Raw genomic sequence first — 24,841 nt, 5'->3', positions numbered from 1 at the left:
CTTGAAACAGCCTTCCAGGCAAGAATACTGGAGTGAGTTGTCATTTCCTTCTCCAGGGGATCTTCCCGACCCAGGGATCAAACACGAGTCTCCCGCATTGTAGGCAGACGCTTTACCATCTGAGCTACCAGGGAAGCCCCTGTAACATTTGTAGGTCCCAGGAATTAGGACCTGGCATCTTGGGAGGGCTATGTTACATTATTTGAAAAATCAGTCTTTGCAGATAGGATTAAGTTAAAGATCATGAGATGGAGGAGATTATTTTGGATTACTGGTATGGGCCCAAAATGCAATCAGAAGTGTCCTTACAGGAGAGAGAAAGTTTACACACACACACATACACACACACACACACACACACACACTCATACAAAAGCAACGTGAAGATAGAACAGAGAGAAATTTACAGAAATTTACAGACCTTGAATATTGGGGTGATGAAGCCACAAACCAAGGAATGCTAGCAGCCACCAGAAACTAGAAAATGCTGGAAACAGCTTCTCCTCTGGAGACTTTGGAGGGAACACAGTCCTGCCAACACCTTGAATTTGACTCAGTGATACTGAGCTTGAACTTCTACATCTAGAACTGTGAGATAATAAAGTTTAATTGCTTTAAGTCACCAGGTTTGTGGTACAGCAGCCATAGAAAACTAAAACATGTATTAACTGGCTTTTCAACCTAGCAAATCTCATCAGTAAACTGCCATCCTGAGCCCTAGTTAACGAGTATTGATTAGATCATGCAGTTTCAAAGGTATAGACAGACAATAGAGTGCTGATAAACCAGTACCCTGGAAGAAAAACAAACTGATTTTCAGCAGATGCCAATTCCTGTGATATCAATACTCCCACAATGGCCCAATTCCAAAGGTTTAACATCTGGCTCACACATTGTTTATTACTTAACAATCAGCTCTCACAACCTGGTAGGAGCTGACTTCAGACCTTAGCACCTCCCCACAGAGGTGCCCTAAACCAACTAGCAAAATCGTTCTCAAATTGTATTGAGTGGAATTTAATTTCTCCCTGATAATCCTGAAGGGTACTTCATGGTACTGTGGTTCCTGAGAGTCAACATGGGGAACATTAACTACTGTTGCACTGTGTACGTGCACAGTTGCTAATCAACAGTGTTGTGGTGGATAGCTTAAACACCCAAGGGTTGAGAAGGAAAAGGCAGAACACAGTGTTGTATGGTTTTATTCCTTAGGGAACTCTGGAAGGAGTCCAGCAGAGGCTATCCTCTTCCTTAAGTAAATTTATTATGGTATAAATAGTAATAACTTTGACAGAAATCATAATCATTTTCTTCTAAAGAAATAAGGCTTTCAGATTTTCAAAGTGAATTAGACTTTCACCTTGAGGAAAATAGAATAGAGGCTTTATCTCCAGAAACAAATGAAGTATGTGAATTTCAGTCTCCAGCCCCATGCTACTGACTTCTGAATAGCCTTCCAGTTGTACATATCTGGGGCTTGGGAACTTTTCCTAGTTCCTGGGAAGGAAATTAACTAAAGCATATGACATCTCTGGCAAGAGTCACGATTTCACACAAAAAAAACCTTGCAATAACTTCACATATTGCTTCCCGTGGTGGAATCTCTATCTCCAGGAAAAGCTTGAGTCTAAAATGACAACTCTGTTTTTAATGAAAGTGAGAGGTGAATGCTAAAATCAACAGATTTTATTTCTCAAGAAGTCTTCATCTTAAAAATCACTTTTCACCGATGATGTCATGACAGAGATAAGTCCTTCCAGATTTCTCTCTTTATGTTTTTAAAGCATAAAATCATTTAAAGCCTTCTTGAGTGAAAAAAGATAAGCAAATGCAGTTACTACTCCTGCACTCAACAGTGTCTCCTGTAGATAAAATATTCCAGAGTGTTTGTTATTTACATGAAATTGGAGGTGGGGGTTGGTCACTGGAGAAAAGGTTGACAGGTATTGATGGTTATGTGGTTTATTCCTGAATTAGGTTACTGGAATTAATGCTTTCAAATTGCAAAATTGCTATAGATGGCATATATGGATGCCATATAGAATAGATATTATATATGTTCATATATTTATATCTATTACACATATTGTGTAAATATATTTATGGAAATAAAAGCAAGATAGCTATTAGCCATCCTTGCCAGTAGAGGACAATAAAACCATTTCAGTATTAAAGGATGAGATTACCACTTTTGTTTCACCATGGATGCAGTGCATGCCCTTTACGTACTCACATGTATAAGGGCCAGGATCTGAACCACAGACAGTCTGATGCTGGACTTCAGAGTGTACCCTATTTACAAAAGATGTTCAGAACACATTTGTTAATCATCACAGTGATGAGATGGTGTTAAAATGTTTGGCAAACACCTACTGCAGGCAATATGCGCATTCCCTATAGGAAACGGACGGTAGGGTCAGAGCTGGAGGGTGAAGGACAAGATTTACGAAGCTTCAATCCCTTTGCTCAAGAGTGATGGTGAGTCAGTTCAAACCCCCCGACTGTCCCATGGGCTTTGTGGTACAAAAGCAAATAACTTGCAGTGAGCTTAAAATAACAAGTCCAATATCCAGTCTGAATTTTGCTACCAGATTGACTAATCATTTCACTTGTGAAATCATGTATATTTTGTGGAAAATTTTAAGAAAATCTTTGCAGTATACATAAGTCAAGTCCCCAAGGTGACTTCCTTCCCTTTTTATAACACAAATGTCTGCCTGTAACCATTTTAACTAGCGTTTTCCCACAAGTGTGTTTAAGAACCCCTAAAAAGATTCTAATAATCAGACGTCAAATATAATGAGGTAGGAAGAGGAAGAAAGAGAGCATGGAGAAGTAATGGTCCACAGATAATCCAGTGATGCAACCTCTTAAATGAGAACACAATCTCAGCTGCTACTCCGAGGATTCCACAGCATGTTCCTGCTCTTGAATAAAATCAATAACAACAACAAAAAAGAGATGGTCAAAAGATTACAGCAAAAAGCAATCAGGAGAAATCATGACTTTGTAATTCCCCAAACCAAAGGGACAATCCCTGAAAAGTGAAGTAACATGGGTGTGGGATTAAGATATAGACCAGTGTTTGAATCCTGGTTGTCCATTTACAAGCTGTGTAATAACGTTGGACAATTCACCTAATTCCTCTGAACCTTAATTTCTTCACTTCTTAAGTAAGTTAATTACACATACTGCATAAGGTTTTTGAGAAGACGCCCAGTAGAAGCTCAATAATTCTAACTATCACCCAACAGATAGGGAAGTCAGCTGTGTGGTTTTCTTTGAGGCTGTGAATGAATGTGTACGGATGTCTCTGGTGGATTTGTGCCAAGGGGTGTAACTGTCCCGGGAGGCAGGAAGGGTTGGAGGTGTGTGAAGGCTCCCCTGCTCCAATACTTCATTCATGCACTTTCATCACCACCAAAGGAGTCACCTGGCTGTGGTGAAGCCTTCACTGAAAGTTTCACATCATTTACATTTCCATCTGGATGGAAGAAGCCTAGGGATTTTTGCCCTGCCTCTCAGCAAAGATTCACTGACTGCCCCAGGAAGTCATCTGAGCAGCGGTACTCCACCCCGTAAATTCTTTGCCCATTCTGTGTTATCTTTGTACTGAAAGGCAGGACAGTGCAGTGAGGAGGAGGGCAGGTTTTAATGTCAGATAGACCTCCTTTCAAAGTCTACTTCTGCTATGTGCCACCTCTAAGCCACAATCTTCTAAACAGTAAATGACGATCATAATAGTATCAATATTTACCTCACAGGGTCACTAGGAAAATTAATGGCCAACATATGCTGAGTGCTGTCTCCATGCAAGTACTGTCCTAAGGGCTTTAACTTAACTCATTTCTCACTTTAAGTTTGTGAGGTATAAGTATTTCCATTTTATAGACATAGCAAATGAAACATTTTCCACTGCTTGCTTGAGTCACCAGAGCCACACTACTCTGGTTCTGAGTCCATGTTGTTAACTACCATGTAACCCAGCCTAAGAAGAAAAAATGAAATAATACACATACAGCTCTTCACAGTGTCTGGGACTCAGAAACCAATCCACATGTGGTAGCAGTGTAAGTATATTTAGCTACTGAACATCTGATACTTCTTTATGAATTCCAGTTTGATTTGCCACCTGAACCTCTGTTGGTTCTGTTCACAACATTTGTACTCTAGTTCATGAATAAAGTCATGATGCAGATGTTTGGGGGTGCATTCTGGCTGAATTCTCTCAAGTCATTGGAGATATCAGTCAATGGCTGGGCAAACTAATCAATTAGTTAGAGTTAGTCACTCAGGAATCAAGATTGCCAGAAGAAATACCTCAGATATGCAGATGACACCACACTTATGGCAGAGAGCAAAGAACTAAAGGGCCTCTTGATGAAAGTGAAAGAGGAGAGAGGAAAAGTTGGCTTAAAACTCAACATTCAGAAAACTAAGGTCATGGCATCTGGTCCTATCACTTCATGGCAAATAGATGGGGAAACAATGGAAACACTGACAGACTTTATTTTGGGGGGCTCTAAAATCACTGCAGGTGGTGACTGCGACCATGAAATTAAAAGATGCTTGCTCCTTGGAAGGAAAGCTATGACCAACCTAGACAGCATATTAAAAAGCAGAGACATTACTTTGCCAACAAAGGTCCATCTGCCAAAGCTATGGTTTTTCCAGTGATCATGTATGGATGTGAGAGTTGGACCATAAAGGAAGTTGAGTGCCAAAGAACTGATGCTTTTGAACTGTGGTGTTGGAGAAGGCTCTTGAGAGTCCTTGCACAGCAACGAGATCCATCCTAAAGGAAATCAGTCCTGAATATGCATTGGAGGGACTGATGTTGAAGCTGAAGCTCTAATACTTTGACCACCTGTGAAGATGCAAAGAACTGACTCATTTGAAAAGACCCTGATGCTGGGAAAGACTAAAGGCGGGAGGAGAAGGGGCCGGCAGAGGATGAGATGGTTGGATGGCATCACCGACTCAATGGGCATGAGTTTGAGTGAACTCCAAGAGTTGGTAATGGACAGGGAAGCCTGGCGTGCTACAGTCCATGGGGTTGCAAAGATTTGGACACGACTGAGGGACTAAACTGAACTGAACTGAAGTCACTCAATTATGTCCAACTCTTTGTGACCCCATGACCAGGCTCCTCTGCCCATGGAATTCTCCAGGCAAGAATACCGGAGTGGGTAGCCACTCCCTTCTCCAGGGGATCTTCCCAACCCAGGGATCAAACCCAGGTGTCCTGCATTGCAGGCGGATTCTTTACTCTCTGAGCCACCAGGGAAGCCCAAACTAATCAATAGGGCCTGCAATAATTATTATTCACCCCTGGGTAATTTGGATCTTAATTGTATTTTGCAGAAGAAAGAATAAAAGCTCTCAGGCACTACCACCAGATGGGCTGGAATTTTAATATCAGCCTTCATACTTCCAGCTGTGAAACTTGGGTGCATTACTTAACCAATCAGAACAGAAATTTCCTGATATCTAAAATTCAAATATTATCACTCATCCAACAATTGGCTGTAAGGAATAAAGCATGTTAAAGGTTTGACACATAGGAGATACTCAATAAATGGTACTTAATGTTGTTATTATTATCTTTGATTGGTTTCTCTTTGAATACATTTTTGTGACCTAAATGAGGACCTTATTCAAGGCATATATCCAGATATTTCTTAAAAGGATTTTTTCTTTTTATCATCCAGATTATATGCATCAATACTTGAGTGGAAGAAATTCTAAAATGGAGAATTGACTTTCTGGTGACGAGACAAAATTAGTCGAGTAAACTATCTAATCAGCTCAAAAGAAAAAAAAAAAAAAAAACCACAGGATTCAAAGGTTTCTTTCCCCCCTCTGCCTATGGTTTAGCTTATTGCTGCAAGTCTCTATTTGTTTTAGCTGTGGAGACATGGTGATTCCGTTGCTAGTTTTACCCAGGAACTGGAACTACACTTCAAAATAGGGAAAATTGGATTTTTACTTTTTTACTCACAGAAGATGACTTTTATATGACTAGAACTCATTTACAGCTAGTCATTCAAATACCCAGTGACAGCATAATAAAAATTTAGGCCCTTCATTTAATTATATGCTCTGGTTTACTATTCCCTGGAAGTAGTTACACACATTTGGGAACTGCTCCTTTTCATGTATTTAAAATAGCGTCTAACATTAAGACAGTAATTTATTAAGAAGTAACCTGCTGATCTGAAAGTGCTGATGTGATTTCAAAATGTATTTAGGATGAATCCAACTCAATAAGGCTTATATGCAGGGATTTGGGAAATAAGAAGTTTATTACAGGCTTTTCATAGCTACCACAAAATGACAAATGAAGAAAAATTGCAGAAATCAGGACTACATATTGTAATCAAAAAGGAACCTTCCTACAAACTGAAACAAACTTGGAAGACAAAAAAATGGAAGATTAAACACTGAAGGCTGAGTAATATTACTTGTTCCTCTGTGTTAAAGTCTGACAGGAACCATGAGTCAAAATATAAACACACGCTAGTTATGGTGGACCTCACTAGTTTATACTTTGGTCAACCACAGCTGCCTCAAACTCACAACTGAAAAGGTGTTTTGGGGAAATGAAACTAGACACCGCCTTTTTTTCATGCATGTGATACATTATTCATAATAAGTAATTCTTATAATTGGACTAAGCATACTTATAATATTCCAATGACTTTCCTAATTCTGAAAAATATATTTATAATATATAATCTCCTTCACCTGAAACTAATACAATTGCTGAGTCAACTTTATTTCAATTTAAATATATATATAATTTTCTTACATTTTTCATACCTAATTCACAAAATATTCAAGAATTTCCCATTATGAGCTTAATTTTAAGGTCTGAATTTTTTTGATGCCTTCTTTTTTCTGAGCTGGCAGCTTTACTAATGCACTACTATGAACATACAGAAAGTGGGAAGCCCCTTCAAATACCATATACCAAGAAAACATAGTATAAATGAGAGGAATCCAAGTATGGGATCAGCTAATAATAGTAAAGCAAATGCTTATTCAGTACCTGCTATTTGCCAAACACTATGCTAAGCGCTTTAGAATTATTTCATTCAATCCCAACACAACAAAATCCCAGTATTCCAAGTTACAAGAATAAACGCTTTTTAAAACCTCATAGTTGACAAAGAATTAAATCCCTAAATGAGAATAGAAGTTATTTTCCAGGTGATTCACTGGCAATTTGTAAAATTAAAGTTTTCCTGAAATTACCTGTATACTGATATATACTTTACATTGCCACTGTCTACAGCCAAATGCCAAGTGATTTCTCTGCTTTGTTAGTAATATTTATCAGCTTTTATATGAAACTTCCTTTTTGTAGGCCTAATTGAAGACCAAAGGATAAAACCTACTTTTCTATACTTTAAACTAATTTTTACTAAAGTATCTTGTCTTCAGAAACCAACTACTAAAAGATTTTCCATGATTTGGACTTCTCATCCACTCCTCAGACTATATTAACTATCTCCTGTGGACTATACCCTGAGAATACAGTAAGACATGAACCCTGCTCTCAAACAACATTCAACCTATTGAGAGAGACATGTAAACAAACCATAGCAAATACAACATGCACTATATCATATACTAGAGGAAGACAGAACGGAGGCCTAAAGGAGGAAGTTGTCACTTTCCTTCTTAAGGAGGAAGTTGTCACAAAATAAAGAAGAAAATTCTAGAATAATCTAGAAAGTTCAAAGCTTATGGAGGCATTGACACAAAAAGTAGTATTTTAAATGTAGATGAGAATCTGTGGCTCTCAGTGGTTGTTCAATTAACTTGCATATTTGATCTACTTTTTTTTGTCAAAAGATGGATTACTTTTTTTAAAAAAAGCATAGTCACCTACCCTCCTATACTCTTTTATATCTTTATAACACTTTATCTTTAAGTCACCTACTCTCTGATACTATTTTACTTCCTATTCCTGATAATCTATTTCTTCCAGCACTTATGTTGGCTTCATTTTTATCTCTTAGGTATCTAATCAATTTTGCTATCAACATGAAAATTCTTTTTAAAATATTTATGATACAACCAAGTGATGCCACACCTAAAGTTAGAGTATTTCATTAATAAAGATGGAAAAAATCATATCAACACTCTGTATTGTTTATGGGTGTATATATAATATAAGAATAAAAAATCACACAAAAATTAAAACAGAAAATTCAGGATAGGTTTTACTTCTACAGATGGCAGGAGAGTAATGGGACAGGTTAGTTACAGGGGCTTTAGCTACATGTGTAAGACTTTAAGTTGGAAAGAAGGAAGAGAGATTAAAAAAAAAGAAAGGGAGAGCGGGAAGACAGAGGGAGGAAGAAAAAGATCTGGAGCATATACGGTAAAATTTTACTATATGACTTAGTTGGATGACAATACATGACATTTTGTTATTTATTCTCTAAACTTTACTGTATGTTTGAAATAATCTACAGTAAAATGAAAGATGTGCTAATCTTTATACCATTAATCTTCAGTGTTATTAATCAAATCTAATAGTAAAACAAAAATTTTAAAGTAAAAAATTAGTAAACTGCACATACAGTTTTCTAGTTCTACCAGTAAAGAAACATATCTGCTTCCAGGGAAGACATGATGCACAGTGTTAACTTTCCCACTCTCCTTCTAGAGCATCCTTAAGGAAGATGAAGTGAGTGTCTTTGCATTATAAAGTGACAAGCTGGTGCTTATTAACTACTCTGCTGTGAACCAATTTGTGAAAGAGCTCCTAAAAGACCAATGAAGGGTTGACAATTTGCTCAACCCTTATTTATCATTTTTTCCCAAGTCTCTTCAGAATTTTTAAGAAGAGGTTTACAGTTCAGCAGGCCTCTAAATGAAAAAGCTTGATGCTAATTCACTTGCTAATAATTAAATTATTAGTTCCAGAGGCAAAATTAAAGCCTCAACATGGTAAATCAAGGAACCAAAGTCAAATCCATATTGGGTTTCTGACATCAAAATAGGATGATCTGAAGAGTGGCCATATGTAGGGAAAAGAGCCCAGGGCTGGGCGAATGGAAAGCTATCTCCTGGGGCTAACTGGCACCCCCTAGTATAGTGGTTTTGAGGGTTCACTTATCTCAAGAGGGTGCCCTTTGATTTTACCATCTCTCACCCTTGTTTTCTTTCAGGGCATTCAGGAGAGCCTGCACTGATTTATTTGTCTGAATTCTTATTTGATTTGGTTTTGTCTTGTCAGTCTCCCCACAAGAATTAGAATTCCCTAAGGATAGGGGCCAGTTCTGTGCAACTCATCACTGTATCAACAGCATGTAGCACAATGGCTAGAACAGAGAGGTCATTGATTAATGCTTATTTGAGTGAATGAATGAGTGAATCTCCGGCTTCCTTGATTCAGACTGCGCTCGTCTATAAGAGTCCATTTTGCCTCAGCCTCTCCACTGTGTTATCTGTCCTGACTGGCCACCAACCTTTTCACCTACAGAGTATCCGATTTCAGTCCTCACCCTTGCCTGGCTCAGCCCTTCTGGCCTTGATCTCTCCCCTTGGGTTGCACAATGAAAAGTGTGTTTGTCTTGGAGCTGTCTCTCTTGCTGCCTCAATGATCAGCTAGAGCTGTTCACCTCAGCTGCTCTACTTGTCAAAGGAACAAAAACAGCCAAAACCACAGCTGTCTTGGGATTCTACAGCTAATCCTGGAGAACTGGCTCTAATTATCAAATTTACACAAGGCACAAAGTTGACAGTGTGTCTAACACAATGGTGAGTCAATATCACAGTGGTCTTTCCCTGGCTGCTTAATTACACCTCTGGAACATCGTTTTCAAGCTGGGTTCCATCCTTTAAAGGGGAAAGGCTGAAAACTTAAAAGTATGTCCAGAAGAGGGTGATACATCTGTAAACTATCGAAATAAGAATGGAGCTAAACACACAGACTCTGGAGCTAGACTGAGTTTGAATCCTGGCTCTCATATAATACTATGTGATATGTTATCAACTACAGCTTAAGCTCCCTATATACGAACCTTCAAGTTGGAAACTTGCAAAGATGTGAACATGCCCAGAGAAAGCACAAAGAGAGACACAAGGAAGAAGAAGTAACTGAAGCACTGAAGAGATTCCTGATGCTAGAAATGGCAAGGGGACTTTCTTACACTTGATCTTAGCCAAAAGGCCGAGAAGCGATGGGGACTTTCTTTATTTGAGGAGGCACTGTTGGTTTTTGAAGCACAGGACCCAAATGTAGAGCAGTACCCAATGGTTGTAGCAGCTGTTCAGAGGGCAATCTAGGGCTAAAGCGTCCTCTTAGACTCTTTAGACTGTTTTTTACTAACAATCATTAGACTGCTTTTTCAAGAGGATAGATAGAATTGAATCCAGCAAGGACTAGGACTTGTGCCATCAATGCCAGGTGTGAGTGAAACTGCAGCTTGCCCTCCATCTCCTACTGCTGACGATCCTTCAGCTCTACCCACCTCCTCTCCCTTCTCCAGCCAGTAACTCTTGTCTGTTCACTCAACGCCAGCCCCTATATGCCAGCTGTAATATTGTACTACTGTACTTTTCAAGGTACTGTACTGTAAGATTAAAAATGTCTATTTTTTTGTGTTTGTTCCTTTATGTATTATTTGTGTGAAAAGTATTATAAACCTATTACAGTATAGCACTATATAGGCGATCATGTTAATTGGATACCTAGGCTAACTTTGTTGGACTTATGAACAAATTGAACTTAAGAAGATACTCTCAGAATGGAACGCATTCATATGTAGGGGGCCTACTGTAAATAACCTTGTGCCCTGGTTTCCTCAGCTGTAGAGTGGGGCTAACAGTAGTGCCCATCTCATAGAATTATGAAGATTCTATGCATGCAAAGCACTTAAAATGGTCAGGCACGTAAGTTCAACCTGAGCATCAGATATAATTACACAAAAAGTGGTTAAGAAATTGGTACAGTATGTGATTCATCATTCTTCAAGACCTTTGCTACTTAAAATGTGGTCTGAGGACCAACAGTACTGGCTTCGTATGGGAGCTTGTTAGAGATGCAGACTCTCGGGCCCTGCTCTTGACCTACTAAATCAGAGAGGGCACAGCAGAAGCCAAGTTGGGAGTGGGGAGAGACATAGTAAGATATGAAGTTCATATATGGAGAAGGAAATGGCAACCCACCCCAGCATTCTTGCCTAGAGAATCCTGTGGACCGAAGAACCTGATGGACTGCTGTTCAGAGGGTCGCACAGAGTCAGACATGACTGAAGCAACTTAGCATGCATGCATTGGAGGAGGAAATGGCAACCCACTCCAGTGTTCTTGCCTGGAGAATCCCAGGGACGGGGGAGCCTGGTGGGCTGCCATCTATGGGGTCGCACAGAGTCGGACACGACTGAAGCGACTTAGCAGCAGCAGCAGCAGCAAGTTCATATAACAATAAAATTAGTTTTTTCATTCTTCTTTCTGCCTCTTCTTACCTCTCCTACAGTTCTATTTCTGTCTTTCCTCTCTCATTCTTTTTTTTTTTTTCTTGTATACTAAACTTTAAAAAGGGCTTCCCAGGTGGCGCTAATGGTAAAGAACCAGCTTGTCAATGCAGGAGACATAAGAGATGTGGGTTCAATCCCTTGATCAGGAAGATCCCCTGAAAGAGGCCATGGCAACCCACTCCAGTGTTCTTGCCTGGAAAATCCCATGGATAGAGGAGCCCAGCGGGCTACAGTCCATAGGGTCACAAAGAGCTGGATGTGACTGAAGGGACTTAGCATATGCACACACACCACTTTAAAAAGGAAAGACATGTTAGTTAGAGAGAAGCAGCCACAAGCTTGGAGGATATGTTTCCTACCAAGGGAGCATCATCTGGGCGGCTGTCCCAGATCACCCTAGGCTAAAGGAGCCCCAAACTAAAGCACCCACCAGTGAGGTCAAAGAGTCAAAAGTGGGCAAAGGGGGGCTAGGGTGGGAGGAGTGGGCCGGGTCTCCTGCCAGGTAGAGTCAATACTGACTCCTCTTACTTCTCTAGCTCCTTCAGGAAGAACTTCTCCAAAGGCAGAATCCCAACTTGACCAGCTCCCTGTGCTCCGCAATGCAATCTAATGGAATGTTCTCACTCCGGACCACCTATCCCCTTGGGAGGAGGAGGAGGAAGCAGCCATGAAAACAGAAGAGAATCTCAGGCTGCCTGGAGGCCCTCACAGTGAAGGGGCCAGAGAAAGGGTGTGTGTGAGTCCCCATCATGAGACATATCCATGGGGACTCAGCTAACCATAAATATACATATATATTCAGGTTTGGCTAAGATGTCGGCCAGTGGAAACCTACTTTCCTCCTCATGAAGAACCGTGACATGCAAGAGAAATACAAGGAAATTAGTAAACGGACTGCAAAGACAGGCCAAGGAAATGTGGCAAGAATGGATTCTTGTTTTGTTCCACTTTGAAAGCAAAATATAGCTTATTCTGAGATGTCACATTAAGAGAATCTCTGATTGGAATGGAAATGTTGTGAAATCAATCATAAGACTATCAAAAAGGAAAACAATCTCATCTCACTTAAGAGAGAAAGGAAATATAACAGTTTTTTGTTTGTTTTTCTTTTAACATACACTTTTCAAATGTCATTTTCTGTGTGTTTGGCTTTATAACTAGAGTATAATTTACTATATGTCTGGGGCCATATCTTTCTCTTTCAGTTTCCCCAAACAGAACTTAATACACTGTATTACATGCAGTAGTTGCTCAATAAATGCATTGTGTTTCAGGAGATGCTGATCTCACCCGAACTTAAATTGACTTGACAATAATCAGATGATTAATAGCATCAATATGAAGAAAGTACATGACCAGAAAGTAAATGACCAGTATCTATCACAATCCTCTTCGTCCTTTGTTAACCAGGTAATGACATAGGAAGGCAGCAGGTGGGATTGTTAGAAAAAAGTATAAACAGATAAGAATTGAGAATCCTTGTTGTTTCTCTAACTTGCTATGCGAATCCTGCTCTCAGTCACTTCACATTTATTAGGACCTCGATTTCCTTCTGTGAAATAAAGGTGGGAGACAGAGCTATCAAAGCAAATAAGATTTACAGAGATGGGCATCAAAGACATATCTGGGCAGAGATTCACTTATGTTGAATTGCCTGATGGAGAGATATCCAATCTCACTTTGGAAGTGTCACAACTTCCCAGGTTGTTCTACAAGAACAACCTCAATTTAGTCTCAATTTATCCTCAATTTATTTATCCTCAATTTAGCCTCAATTACCTGCTTTGTTTGAAAAATGAAGACAATAAAGGTTGTCAGTGAAGTCTGATTGAATATTTGGAAAAGACTCAAAATCCACCAACACTCACAGTCAAACCACCCTTCATTACAACTGCTAAGCAGCATTTTAATAGAGATGGTCTAACACAGAACTTGGGGAAGTTGGGGAGAAGGGACCAAACCCCAGTTTTAGGGTGGGCAGGGATCGGGGGGATAGGCAAGATGTAGAATCTGTTAGTGACCATTTGTACGTGGCATCCAAACAGCAAGGATCCCTCCCTGCCAGGTGAGGAATCTGATGGGTAGTGGGGAAAAGAAGGGGATCCAAATTGTCTGCTTCACTATACCTGGGAGCTTCCCAGATGGCGCTAGTGGTAGAGAACCCCCCTGCCAATGCAGAAACAAGACAGATGTGTGTTTCATCCCTGGGTCTGGAAGACCCCTTGGAGGAGGGCACGGCAACCCACTCCAGTATTCTCTCCTGGAGAATCTCATGGACAGAGAGGCTGGCAGGATGTAGTCTATAGGGTCACCAAGAGTCAGACACGACGGAAGTGACTTAGCACGCGTGCACTATGCCCTAGAGATGCCCAGGCAAGGTCGTTCTAGGTTCCAGTCCGTTCAACCTGCTGTCACAGAATAGCAGAGACTGGGTGCATTAGAAACAACAGAAATTTCTTTCTCACAGTTCTGGAGGTTGGGAAGTCCAAGTTCAAGGTGCCAGTACATGCAGTGTCTGGTGAGAGCCCACTTCCTGATTCAGAGGTGGCCGTCTTCTTGCTGAGTCCTCACTTGTGGGAAGGGGCAAGTGAGCCCTCTGGGGTCTCTTTTACAAGGGCACTAATTCCAGCCATGATGACTCCATCTTCATGACCCATACACCTCCCCAAAGTCCCACCCCCAAATACCATCACATCAGAGATTAGTTTTCAACATATGAATTTGGGGGGGACACAAATATTCAGTCTATTGCAGCATACTTGAAAGAGTAAAAGAGGCTTACTTTTTTCCTAGGCTCCTTATTACTAAACCAAAGGTCAAAACTAGTAAGTACATCACTCATTGTTTTAAGGCTGCATTGTTAGCTTGTGTGCACGCTGAGCCGAATCAGTTGTGTCCGACTCTTTGCAACCCCACGGATTGCAGCCTGTCAGATTCCTCTCTCCGTGGGATTCTTCAGGCAAGAACACTGGAGTGGGTTGCCATGCCCTCCTCCAGGGGATCTTCCCGACCCAGAGATTGAACCTACGTCTGTTAAGTCTACCTGCATTGGCAGGCAGGTTCTTTATCACTAGTGCCACCTGGGAAGCTCACATTGTAGCTTAATCTTGGTTCAGAGAATGGGACAAGCTGATGTTTTAATGTCAGAATAGTAGCAAGAAAACCTGGTGCCAAATATGAGGGTTTATTATATCAGAAGTGGGATGGGAAGCAAAGAATTAACAGGAACATAAGTTAACACATATGCCTCTAAATTTTCAGTTTTCTCATATGAGCATATTTGCTGAAAGCAGGATTTCAGGAGGGCTATACCATATTTCTAGCTATGTTAAGTAACAGAGTGAAGAGGAAGAGAAAGGAAATAGAATCTTATCAAGAAGGAAATGAGTCAAACAAAAGCAAAAATATCCCTAGAATGCTTCTGAAGTAAATCTATTTAGAAACCTCAGAGTCCCTTTAACTTTTGGGGAGAAGAACCATTAATCTAGGCCTTTCTTGGCTTATCATTTACAGTTCTGAAATTTAGCCAAGTTCAGTGAGAACCACAGGATTATATTTTTTATATATATATGGTATTATTGGCACATCAATTTGTCATTGAAAAAAACAACAAATTTCAATGGAACAAAACAAGATGTGGTAAAATCAAATACTACAACATTCAGAAATAGATTGATTTCTAAATCAAATGTTTCTAGCTCCAACTGGAGATTATTACCTGTCCCAGGAATATTATTCAAAAAAAGAAAGTTGAGTCCAAAGATATAACTCATTTTACTGGTAGGCATTTGTGAGATGGCTGATGAAAATAAAATTAAGCAAAAAGTCTACCTACAGCAAGAGTAAATTACATATACTGGATTCTGTTTACCAGACAAGTGTTATTGTCGTAATAGCAGCTTCTGTAACAAAATTCTATTCATTCCCTCATGCTATAATTGTAAAAATTTTTCATTCTTAAATTCCACTAATTTCCATTAATTATCATTAAATTAGTCAATTAAACTTTGTTGAGAACTTCTTTATTGAAATGTTTGTTCATCTAATTCTGCCAGTGTTATTAACTCAAAATTATGTGTTCTTTTATGTCTGTATTTCTGTTTGCTCTTCTCTCCCCTCCAAAGTTAATCATTGGCAACTTAATTTTTCCAATTCTAAAATGAGTACCTGTCTCTAAGAAGCCTACTGTAAAGAAAACTCACTCCAATCATATAATGAAAGCGATGCATATGCAAAAAAGACAACAAACTAGTGAAAAAAAAAAAAGATTTCTGTTTGTTTTTACATATGAGTTATAATTGCTAAGAAATAAAGTTCAGTTATATTTCTACACAGAAGGTCAATTCTGTTGGAGTCCTACTATTATTCAGATCAAAACACTAACTGTTTAATGAGACAAAATTCTCTGATAAACAGACTTCTGTGGAAGTTTTATGTTTTTAAAGAATAGTGTTTCAGGGGAAGGAGAGGATAGGACCAGTTGTGAGAACAGCATTGAAACATACATTACCATATATTTTACTAAGTGGAAATTTGCTATATGATGCAGGAAGCTCAAGTCTGGTGCTCTGTGACAACCTAGAGGGGTGGGATGGGGTGGGAGGTGGGAGGAAGATTCAAGAGGGAGGGGACATGTGTATACCTATGGCTGAGTCATGTTGATGTATGGCAAAAACCAACGTAATACTACAAAGCAATTATCCTCCAACTAAAAATAAATTTAAATTAAGAAAAGAATAGTGTTCCAGATTTCTTATATATCCATCTAAATGTTATGTGACACTGGAAATCATATGTACTACATTACATTATCATGAATCATTGTCACTAGGCCAACAGGAAGTAACAAAAACGAAACAATGTGATTTCTTCAGAGGTAACTCAATGCCAGAGAGGTTTTAACAGAGCATTTTCTTCCCATGGAATAGATAAGGATTCCAACATACATAGGCGTGTGTATACTACATATGCACAATATAGATGATGTCATTATATTCAAACTTTCATATGTAGATGTACAAATATGAATACATGCAGGTGATTTAAATTCGATCACAAATACATTGCTCTTGCTTCTCTCAGTTACACTTAAAAAAAGAGCGTAATCTTAAAAATTCCAAATTTAAAAATCATTATAAAAATAACTTTTACACATTATGTCTAATCTGCATCTAGTATGTGGTTCTTTGAATGTCTATTTCTGCATCCAGTATGATTTTTCATCCTAAAGTTAAGTTTGCTACTAATTTAACACACCACAAAGGTGATCACATCTATTTCCTGCATAAACCCCTCGGAGACAGCTTCTTAGAACAAAAGACAAAGAAACAAAGCAAATTCATTTAAAATTCTACAACCCTTAAAATAAGCTGTTAACAATGGTACCCTTTTTCATCTTGCTAGATTACTATGTTGTAACTGATCCCTTTGCACAGGGCTTATCAATGTAGAAATGTATGACAACTTTAATCATTTTCAGGCCTGCAAGTTATTTGCAATAAAATTAGAAACTCATTTCTGTTTGGCTTTGTTGTTTTTTCGAATTAAGAAAATTTCATTATCCTAATCACTACCTTCCCTAATTCAAGTAGCATCTATAGACCCCTAACACTAGGCAAGTGCTATTTCAATCTAACACATTCAGTATGAAATTCATATAATGGAAGGGACCTCTCAACCCTCTCTCCCTGTCTTATGTTACTTCAAAAATATAACTCAGGGCTCAGTGGTACAAACTTATTAAAGCCACCAACAATTTTTTTTTTTAATTTTTAAAGAGCTCATCAAACATTTGAGTTAATTATACTTAAACTGCAGAAGCATGGAGTCAGAGGCAACAGCCCCCTCATTTTACCTCTGAGGTTAAGTGACTTGCATCACCCAGGCAGGTAAATAGAAGGCTTGCACCAGAACTCAGGTCTTGCTCCCAGGTGAGTAATCCCAAGTGTGTGTACTATGAGATAAACACAAGTAACAGCGTTGAGTTCTTTACTGAAGAGAAAATGAGAATGAGCACTTTAAAATACCATTCAGCTCCATAGATTTCCAGGCTATTCTAGTTCTCTTCCAAATGAGTAAGAATTTGTAGATTTTATAAACAGAGCCAAATTTTCAAATAAGGAATTAAGACAAATACAGCCGCATAGGAGGTATGTGTGCTAAAAAAAGAATGCGCCTCTTCTTATCTCAGAAACACTTCATATACATTTTCTTAACTTGAGAAGTCAGGCTAAATTTGATTAAGCACATTTCTACATATCACATGAGCCTACACTAGTAGTACAGAAGAGAGTGGAAAACCAAAAGAAATGCCACATCTTTCATGGTGTGATTCAGTTTCTTTCCAAATGACACCTCCTTTGAAAAGGCATAGCTTTGGAATCTGCCTTTTGGAAAATGCTTCTTTTCAATTTTCAAATATAATTGTGATGTAATTGATCTAATCCGCATTTCAAAGCTTCTAGAGCTGAGCTTACCACCAAAACTAAAGCATGAGATCTCCTTTTATGGACCAAAATAAAGAACAGTGTATTGAATTATTAGATAAGCTTTTGTTCTTTTCTTCACAATATTTGCATGAATTATTCAGGCCTTGTATGGATGGAGCTTTGAAATATTCAAGTTCCTTCAAACATTTCATTATTTAAGGTTCATACTTATTAAATCCTGTAGGAGGTACTCTTCCTATGAAAGTACAGATTCAGTTCATTTACTGTTTCTTCAGTAGAAACTATATACAGGGCAGAGTCTCAGGTGATGGAGGAAATACAAAGATAAGCAAGACAATCTTCAGAGATTTTACCCACAGGGGGAATACAAAGCTATAAAATACTTGTAAACCATAAGTTACAGAGTTTATAAAGAGAAAGAGATAGCTACCAGGCCAGGGGCTAAAGGAAAAACTTCAGAGAGAATCAAGCATTTCAAATGGACCCTAAAAGACCAACAGGAATCTCACAAGTAGCGGAGCCATGAAATGAGGGGCTGAGATCTTCATTTGATGCGCGCTCTGGGTTCGATCCCTGGGTTGAGAAGATCCCCTGGAGAAGGGAAAGACTACCCACTCCAGTATTCTGGCCTGGTATAATAGTCCATGGGGCTGCAAAGAGTCGGACACGACTGAGAGACTTTCACTTTCACTTCACTTTCACTTTCATTGTTTCATCTATGAGACCCTTTTTATTTTATTTATTTATTTGGGTGCACCAGGTCTTAATTGCGGCATGTGGGATTTACTTCCCCAATCAGGGATCAAACCTGTCCCTCCACCCCGCATTGGGCGTGTGGAGTTTTAGTCATTGGACCACTGGGGAAGTTCCTGTGAAACTCCTTCTACCTATGATAACTTGCAGAGCCATAGTTCCAGCCATGATGCTGGCTCCTTTGGTCTAAACCTTGATTTGGCCCCCAACTTGGCAAACTCATTCTGACTCTCCCAGCAGCCCCTTTTCTGGGAGCCACTCCGGCATTCTTTCCTCACAGAGACTACCCCATGCAGCAATTCTGGTCACAAGGAGCCCTAAAAAGGCAGTGAAGAGCAGCAAATCACAATTTCATCACTACCCTTAATACATACCCATTCCTTCTCTACCCTGAGTCCCGCTTAATGAAAGATGCAATCCAAATGGCTACAAATGTGGCTATATGACCCCATCCCCATTTCCAATGCATCCCTGATACCCCAAACTGTTGTTGTTGTTCAGTCACTAGTTCATGTGCAACTCTTTTCAACCCCATTGACTTCAGCACACCAGGCTTCCCTGTCCTTCACTATCTCCTGGAGCTTGCTCAAACTCGTGTCCATTGAGTTGCTGATGCCATCCAACCTTCTCATCCTCTGTCATCCCCTTCTCCTCTTGCCCTCAGTCTTTACCAGCACCAGGATCTTTTCCAATGGGTTGGCTCTTTGCATCAGGTGGCCAAGGTACTGGAGTTTCAGCTTCAGCATCAGTTCTTCCAGTGAATATTCAGGGTTGATTTCCTTTAGGATTGACTGGTTAAATTTCCTTGCTGTCCAGGGGATTCTCAAGAGTCTTCTCCAGCACCACAGTTCAAAAGCATCAATTCTTTGGCATTCAGCCTTCTTTATGGTCCAACTCTCACATCCATACATGACTGCTAGAAAAATCAAAGCTTTGACTATACAGACCTTTGTCAGCAAAGTGATGTCTCTGCTTTTTAACATGCTATCTAGGTTTGTCATAGCTTTTCTTCCAAGGAGCAAGCATAATTTAATTTCACAGCTGCAGTGAGCACACTCAGTGATTTTAGAGCCCAAGAAAATAAAGTCTGTCACTTTTTCCATTTTTCCCCCATTTATTTGCCATGAAGTGATGGGACTGGTTGCCATGATCTTAGTTTTTTGAATGTCGAGTTTTAAGCCAGCTTTTTCACTCTCCTCTTTCACCTTCATCAAGATGCTCTTTAGTTCCTCTTCACTTTCTGCCATTAGAGAGGTATTATCTGCATATCTGAGGTTGTTGATATTTCTCCCAGCAATCTTGATTCCAGCTTGTGCTTCATCCAGCCTGACATTTTGCATGACATACTCTGCATATAAGTTAAATAAGCAGAGTGACAATATACAGCCTTGATTCATTCCTTTCCAATTTTGAACTAGTCCGTTGTTCCATGTCTGATTCTAGCCCAAATGGTTCTTTAATTTGATGTGGAAAGCTTTTGTGTTCAGCTTCATTTATCCCTATTCTCCCTGGCTCACAGTGACTCTTTGTAGACTCCCAACACACACACACACACACACACACTTAACTCACTCACAGGCACCATGTGGCATTTTGTTTCTGTTTTCCTTATGCTCCCCATTCTATCTGGAAAACAAGCCTCTCTTCCCTGGGTGTCAAAATAATTCTTACTCATCCTTTTAGTCTCAGCTCAAATGAATTCTCTCCTATTGATAGTATCTTGCTCTTTCTAATAGAACAACTTAGCCTTTCTGGACTGAACCCACATCAGTCTTGATTTTGCCCATACAATAAAGGATTCTCCCTCCTTTATTAGCGCAAAAAGGGGACCAGGAAGAAAGCTAGAATATTTATAAGTCTTTTCTGGAAGGCAGTGTCCAGAATCATAAAGCTTGACACAAACTCATCAAAATTCTGCCACTTTTAAACTATCCTGCTTTGCTAGGAAAACACTGAAATGGTCTAAAAGAGGAATAATAGGGGATCACAGCAGGTGTGCAAACAGTGCAATCACAAGAAAGGAAATTCAAGGCACGAGGATCAATAAAATGTGTAACTAACTGGTTGTAGAGAAAACAGGAGGAATCAAGGATGGGAATGAATTTGACCTTTAGAAACTAGGAAAAGATGGTAACTGTGATGGAATTTGGAAAGTTCAAAAGGGGAATACACTTGGTGGAACAGGAGGACATCAAGTGCAACTACCATAGGCAGATGGATAGCTATAGAAGTCAGGTGGGAAAAGTCCTGGGATGAAGATAGGCACTCACTTTAGAGGTTACTGAAGATGTGAGAAAGTATAAGGGTAAAGCAAACAGAGTGAAACCAGAGGGCAAAGACCTTGGGGGCCTCTACAGCTAAAAAATGAGAGGAGGAAGTGAAAGTACTTTTAAAAAGGGAAGAATCAGAAGAGGGAGTGAACCAGGTCAGCGGAGCACCGTATTAGCCAAAGGCAGAGAAGTGCAAAAGGAAGAGCAATCAGCATGGCTGGATGCTGCAGACGAGTGAAGAAAATGAGGACTGAAGGGGAAAGCTATTTATTTCAGTTACTGAGAAATGGCAGCATTGACCTCAGAGGGTGCAGTTTCCAAGAGGAAGGTGGGAGGGGAGGAGGATGTTGAACAGCAGAGAGCAAATGGGAGTGGACTTACACTGCTCTGAGAACCACTCTAAGCCAAAACGATGGTGATAACAGATGAGATGTAAAATAGGAGAGAAGTCAGCTTTGTTCACACTCAGAAAGACCTCTGTTGCCCAGAAATGGAATGGAAATAACATAGTAAGTAGCCTTGAGCTGAAGACCTATAGGGTTTGACCTAAAACAAAGAAAGGAATTCAGGAGCTGGACTCATACAAGGTGTCAGGAGCTAAACATCTTCTGTGTAAAGGTACCTGAAATCAAAGGTCGGACAGGACTACCCCCTTGAAGGAAGCTGCTTAAGACTGCAGGCTTGAACAAATCGATATACTAGGAGATATGGAAGAATTAGGCACAGTCTCACAGCCAGAATTTAACTCTGGAGAAGGAACTGGATCTATAACACTATAGAATAAAATCAAAGTCTGGCCTGGAAGCCCAGGAACTAGCTAGAGAAACCACAAAACTGCTAAACAGGGAAGGTTGTATTTAGAGGGACATACGAAGGAAGGAAAGCAGGAAGGAAGGGAGGGAGGGAGGAAATTAATGCTAAGAAAGTGAGCCAAAAGTAGCAGCCATAACATGAAGGAAAATTCACACACATCCCCCCCAAAAATGGTGGAAAGGTTATAAGACCAAAGAAAAGAAATAATAGGTTTAAATATTGAAAATATTGAAAGAGGTTTAAATATGGCAGAGTGGCTACTGCCTGTTTTTCCTCTACCCAGCATCCATATCCTCTTCTTTTGACAAAAACATTTCAATTTTCCTTAGAGAACCAGTCTCACTCCCTGTCTACATGCATATTATAACCTACTGACTGAAATGACCGTTTCAGAGATGAGCATGTGAGCAAATCAATGAATCAAAACCATCCTACAGACAGAAATATTGCCCATAGAAATGTTGCAAGGTGAACACTAAAAAGGAAGTTCTGGGTGTTGCCGAGAGAATATAGGATGTGAGCTTGGGGCTTCTGGCAGGATCTCACCACAGGGAAATGGAGCCAAGACAAAGGGAGGAACAGCAGAGGGATGGAGAAAGCAAGACCAAGATCGAATTACATTGTTTTCTAACCTGAATCCAGACATACTGGCTTCTTATTAGTTAAGTGAGCTCATAAGTTTCCCTTTTTTGGTTAATCTGAATTACGTTTCTATTATTCTTACCTGAAAGAGCCCAGACAAAACAGAAATGAAGAGACTCAGTGGTTTCTGTTTCCAAATAACATGACCAGTTACCTAGAAAATCCAAGAAAATCAGCTGAAAACTATTAGAACCAATGATGCAAGGTCAATATGTTTTTTTAAAAAAGTCAATAAACCAATTATTTTGAAAATAGAAAGTATGATAAGGAGGAAAAAAAAAACAGGTTCCATTCACAATAGCAACAAAAACTAGAAAATAGCCACCAAAAAAACTAATAAGATATGTGCCAGAACTACAAGAAGAAACTATGAAACCTAGACAAAGACTTGAATAGGAGGACGTGAGGTTGTCAAGATAACAACTGTCCCCAAATTACCCAAAAATACATTTCCAACAGAACAAAAATTGATCAACAGTGCAATAGAGAAAGAGAGAGAGCCTGGAAACCAGCCAATGTTTATAGGAATTTAGTATGATACAAAGGTAGTATCCCGAAACAACAAGGGAAAGAATGGACTTTTCAATAAATGATATTAAAACAACTGGCTATTATTAGAAAGAAAAATTAAGTGACCCTTTTTTTTTTTCTTGGCGAAGCCATGCAGAATCTTAGTTCCCCAAGCAGGGATTTTGAACCCATGCTCCTGCATTGGGGAGTGTGGAGTCTTAACCCCTGGACCACAGAGAAGTCCCTAAGTGACTTTTTTTTTAACCTCAATTATTTATTAAAATAAACTCTAGATAGATTTGGTTGAAAAAAGCTAACATATTATTAAACTATAAAAAGAAAATACATAGAAGACCAAATTTCTGATCTTAGAGATAGAAAAGATCTTCTGAAACAATATATAAATTGCAAAAGCCATAAAGAAAAGGGTTAAAATGATTAAGAAATTTCACTTTATCAAAACTTTAGGTTTGTTCAACGAAATAAGCCATAAATGAGATTAAAATTCCAGTGACAGACTGGATGAGATCATTGTAACATACACAGCAAAGGACTTGCTCTTATAGATCCTCAAAAAAAGGCAAACAAAATCGAAAATGAACAACAAAATACGAACAGGCAATTCACAAAAGAGTAAACATGAATGACAAACATTGGAAATGATGCTCATTTTAGGGGGAAATGGCAATAACAGCATGGGGGATACCATTTTCCACATTTAATTGGCAATAAGGAAGAAAGATTGATATCAAGCGTGACAAGCATATGGAAATGGAGGTGCTCTCTTAAACCTGGGAATATAAACCTTTTGGAGAACAAAACAAAATATAAACCTTTTGGAGAACAAACTGGGCGGCAGCTCTTCCGACTTGAGATGCATCTATCCTTTGACTTCGCAATCTTACACCTTGGGATCTACTCTAGAGAAATACTGCATGGATGCCAGAAGGAGAGCGGTAAGAGGCTGTTCACTGAAGACTATTGTAGGAGTGAAAACCAGAGCAACCAAAATAATCACCAAAAGAAAGAGAGCTAAATAAACAGCAATGCATCTGAGTTACGTGTAAGAGTATGCAGCAGTTGGGCTTCCCAGGTGGCTCAGTGGTAAAGAATCCGCCTGCCAGTGCTGGAGCCACAGAAGATGTGGGTTCGATCACTGGGTTGGCAAGATCCCCAGGAGGAGGAAACGACAACCTATTCTAGTATTCTTGCCTGGAAAATTCCATGGACAGAGGAGACTGGTGGGCTACGGTCGATGGGGTCACAGACGGTTGAGCGTGACTAGATGACTGAGCAAGCACGTATGTAGCAGTTAGAAAGAATTAGAACCTACTGAGAGTAAAGCACCTGGCTGCAATGTGGGAGACCCAGGTTCGATTCCTGGGTTGGAAGATCCCCTGGAGAAGGAAATGGCAACCCACTCCAGTACCCTTGCCTGGAAAATCCTATGAACGGAGGAGCCTGGTAGGCTACAGTCCATGGGGTCGCAAAGAGTCGGACACGACTGAGTGACTTCACTTGACACAGAAGTCTCCAAAAGACATACCTAAATTTTTTAAAAAAAGCAAGTTGGAGAACAATCCACACTGTATGACACCATTCAGGTCAAAACAAAATTCCCTGTCTATAAATCTCTGTGTGTGTATGTATACAGATATATGGCATATAACTATATAACACATAGAAAAAATACAGATATTTAAACATCTGAAAAGATGAAAAGATAGAGTCCAAAATGAAATGTGCCTTGGCCCGAAGTAGGAACCTGAAATGGAGGTGGGAGGAGAAGTAGAAAGAAAAATTCTTTATTTACCTGTAATGTGTGATTTTTTTTTTTTTTTTTAAGATCTCTTGTAGCTTTATGAATGTAGGTTTTCACTCTGTTTAGGAAAAGAGCCTCCCCTTT

General features: G+C 39.4%; 1 long non-coding RNA gene across 1 annotated transcript in view; it reads right to left on the bottom strand.

The window, feature by feature from the left end:
* Positions 1–24,841, bottom strand: part of LOC122441600 — a 77,723-nt gene that overhangs the window by 25,214 nt on the left and 27,668 nt on the right. The window contains exons 2-3 of the long non-coding RNA XR_006269401.1: positions 22,508–22,579; positions 17,353–17,451 (exon numbers count right to left, since the gene is read on the bottom strand). This is a non-coding gene — a long non-coding RNA (uncharacterized LOC122441600). The remainder of the gene's footprint in view (positions 1–17,352; positions 17,452–22,507; positions 22,580–24,841) is intronic.

The sequence above is a fragment of the Cervus canadensis genome, chromosome 5 (assembly GCF_019320065.1).
Source record: "Cervus canadensis isolate Bull #8, Minnesota chromosome 5, ASM1932006v1, whole genome shotgun sequence".
NCBI lineage: Eukaryota > Metazoa > Chordata > Mammalia > Artiodactyla > Cervidae > Cervus > Cervus canadensis.
Note: the sequence above shows the minus strand (reverse complement) of the source record. Positions and strands in the feature narration are given on the sequence as shown.